Genomic DNA, 4,152 nt, shown 5'->3' on the forward strand with positions numbered 1-4,152 from the left:
ATCTCTGCAGAGTAAATCCAGACAGCTAGCTAGACTATCTGTCCAATCTGAGGACTATATGACTTTATAGGACTTTATGTAATATTCTTTATTGTGACTATTATTGCCACTGTGCATCACACCCCCAACCGGCCCCGTCAGACACCACCTACTAAGAGCCTGGGTCTGTCCCAGGTTAATCCCAAAAAGGGAGTTTTTCCCTCGCCACTGTTGCACTAGTTGCTTGCTCTTGGGGGAATTACTTGAGTTGTTGGGACTTTGTAAATTATCGAGTGTGGTCTAGACCTACTCTGTCTGTAAAGTGTCTTGAGATAACTTCTGTTATAAAGTTGAATTGAATTGACCAAAACAACCTTTCTTCCCCAAGGCTGTTTAGCAGAGACACCGTTGCTCCGTCCGGCGCTTAGCGCCACCCAAGACGAAATCTCAAAACTGAAGTCTGTGTGTCACCTTACAGGCAGAAGTAATGCACCAAGACCACCTTTACACCTAGAAATATCAATCTGTATCTAAATAGCAACAGAAATCAAAAACTTGAACTGCATCTAACGAAAGAAGTGAAAAAAAATTGTCTCTTTTAATCTACAACCCTATATAAATATTACATGATGAGATAAGGTTGGGTGGTTTGCGGTACCATCTAGTGCTGCTAAGGGTTGGTCAACTTTGATGTAGCCATTAGCTGCACCCGGCTGCCAGTCGGTCAAAATATGGAACAAAAACATGACTGGGTGACGCAGCAGTAACCACTCACTGTTTGAAGACATCATTAGTGCTCCTAACCTCAACACATCCCTGGTTCCTCACAGTGACCTTTTAAAAACAACAGAAACTTGACTATATTGTGGGTGTTTGATATTCTCCCAGGTCTAAGTCATTCGTCCAAATGACGACAAAAATACCCGCCCACCCAGCCGTCTGAGATCAATTCCTCCTTGTTGGTGGTCCAGTTCTTCACATCACATCTACGCAGAGCTTGGATAAACGTATGGTTCTTGTTACCTCCTCCTGGCTTATAGTCTCCTTTCAGAACTCCTTTTATTATTCCCAGTGCGACTTGGTGACTTGTAGACTCACTGACTGCCAACGCAGGCCGACATTGGCTCATCATCTTCATAGCATTGCAGTAATGCTTCCAATGAACTTGTTCATAACCGTTCTTTCCAAGACACATCTGAATCGTTGGTCAACCAAGACTTGGACAAACATCATAAATGTGGGTGTATATTTTGCTAGAAATCTTGGGTCAACAACTGTAAACATGTCCTTACTAAACCTCCTTGTTAATGGCTTTTCCATAGAGGGCTCAATGGGAGCTTGTTGTCCATGACAGACATTGACAGAGAAATCACAAGATGAGTCTGCCTTCCTATGTGTCAAATAAAAAAAATAAAAATAAGATTAGGATTTATCATTCAGCCAGTTTAAAGCTTATGAAAAATTATGCTCCTCCTAAGTATTCTGAGCAGCTCAACCGGTGCTCTGTATAGATGCAATACAAATGTTGTAAATTCAGCATTCATGCAGTTTAATGCCAATTATGGAAAAATTAACTGTCAGGTTACAGTTTTACTGGATAAGATTACATTTTTAACATTGTATCGGTCCTTGATGGTTAATTTTGTGTTATGGTGATGCCTAAGTCAAGGATAATTTATGAAACAGCCAATGTTAACATACAAGTCAATGAAGTTGAAATCAACACCTCTCTGACAGAGTTTCAACAAAATAAATGGATATTAAAAGATGTACAAAGGTAGCAATTTTTTAATGGGGCTGTTGGAATTAAATGCATTATTTGACTGTAAAGCCGCCTACACATGATAGGCCGCAAAACCGCTTTGTGCCGCCGTTCTATTGACTTCCTGTGGGGAGAGTGATGACGCCCAACTATGCCCTGTGCTAACCCTGGCGTCGCGCATCGCACAGATTTTCCGCTTTGCGCTACGCTCAAAGTTCTAATTATTTCAAATGACCTAGTTGCCACTGACCTTTCGAAAGCGCAACCAATGAGCTAACAGCATGTCGTTACCCTAGCAACAGGAAGCAGCCTTCTGTTATTCCTGTCTGACCCTGCCTTGTTACTGCACAGTCAGATAGCATTCCCACTCTTCATTTGAACTGTGCACGCAAACACAGACCCTCATAACATTTTAATGAGACACATACACAGAAAGGCTGAAGTGATATCGTGGTCTTTACCCACAGTGTAATCTGGTTAAATGTGTTTGTTTTGACGAAGCCTCTGATTTAATATCGCTCTACAAGAGCAGGATTAGCTGCTGGGTCTCATCCCATTCTGATCTAAGCCCGCAAGCCTGCAGCTAATTAGACCACAAACTGTCAGGAAGCGGGAGTAAAACTACATGTCAAAAGTAATGGCTGTGGTGCTGGCTAATGAGTAAGGCACAAACTCTAAAACTGAATAATTTGCATTAAAAAAAATTGTTGTTCTACTTGCTAATGGGTGACATAAGTCTACAAGCCAGCAGCTAAAGAAACCACACAAAGGTCTTGCTTCTTGCTAACGCCTGAGACTAGATTTAAGAACTGAAAAAAGAAGTGAAAAGCAATCGTATATTGAGAGAGCATTGAGAGATATAATACCTATAAATGTTATGGGGCACCAGTCTTCAGCCCTTGTTCCTAGTGTGTGTTTTCCCTTTCCTTTTTGTTTCTGTCTGGCTCTCAGTTGTTGAAAGGATGTGTGTTTGTTGTCAGCGTCATTTGCCCGCTTTCCATTCATTTCTATTGGAACAGCTGTGCAATGCATTCTGGTAGCGCCGCTACCAGAAAATCGCTGCATTGAGTTGCCCACTCCTCATTTGCATAAAGTTGAATCCAACCAATTTTATGCAAATGAGGAGTGGCCAACTCAGGTCAACGCCTCTCAAAAGCTGACAGAAGTCTTTTAAACTGACCTTTGTTGACCTGAAACGAAGACGGATTCAGCAACTGCATTGACTATTTCTAGCTTAAAATGTTTTCAGAACCACGTTTCAGGGAACTATTTTTGTAAAATACAAATTTTGCCATTTTGGTTGGTCGTAGGAGGGTTAAGACCGTTTTCTTGGTCATTGGAGAGAAAGTAGTGGCAAGCTCACGAACTCAGGAGGCATCCTTACCAGATGCCAGAACCACCTCAACTGGTCCAGCCTGCTTCTAGTAATTACTTGCTTCTCTGCTCAGACCCCCGCCTCAAGACCTGCTGCCCTACTTACCGGCTGTTGTCTGCATGGCTTCACTTTGCCGCACCGACCTGTTCCTGCTTCCAACTCCTGAAATACGGACGCTTGGGCAGGTAGACACACCAGGTAGAGCAGCAGCTCCCCTGCCCTACAAGATGATGTAGTATTAAGAGCGGCAACGGTAGCGAGTAATATGAAAGCCGTAGGGAGGTTAGTTGGGGTTGGTGGACGGGTCATCCAACACAGGACTTTTACCCTGGAGACTGGTGTACGTTTCCCATTCTTGTCCCACGTGTCACTGAAACGTTCATTCTGTAAACCCACCCACCATCTTTTCCTAAACCTAACTGTCCCGTTCTTGTGCCACATTTAAATTAAAAGTACTGTACGTCTCGAGCCAGAGTTACGTGAATAGTCCTGACCAAGCGCGTACAGATATAGCGTGTTTAGAAATGACGCTAAAGGAGACTTTTAACGTCAATCACAACACCAAAGGCACATGACCAAGCATTTGTATTTTATTCGTTTTACAAGAATGTGTTGGACACGTCCAGATTTGTGAGAGACAATTCAGATTCACCACTGCCGGCCTGCCATCTGGAACTGTCTCATCCAGCCTTGTTGCCTTCATCCCTGACTCCTACAAGTATAGACTGTCATTAAAGTGCCCATATTCTGCTCATTTTCAGGTTCATGATTGTATTTTGAGGTTGTACCAGAACAGGTTTCCATGGTTTCATTTTCAAAAACACCATATTTTTGTTGTACTGACCATTGCTGCAGATCCTGTTTTCACCCTGTGTGTTTAGGTCTCTGTTTTAGCTCCAGAGTGAGACATCTCACTTGTTTTAGCTACAGAGTGAGACATCTCACTTCTATACTATCTTTGTTGGGAGTCCCACATGCTCAGTAGCGAGGTAAGACCCCATCAGCTAGATAACTCTTTCTCCAGCTTTGGTCAGTC

Source organism: Etheostoma spectabile, chromosome 16 (genome assembly GCF_008692095.1).
Source record: "Etheostoma spectabile isolate EspeVRDwgs_2016 chromosome 16, UIUC_Espe_1.0, whole genome shotgun sequence".
Taxonomy (NCBI): domain Eukaryota; kingdom Metazoa; phylum Chordata; class Actinopteri; order Perciformes; family Percidae; genus Etheostoma; species Etheostoma spectabile.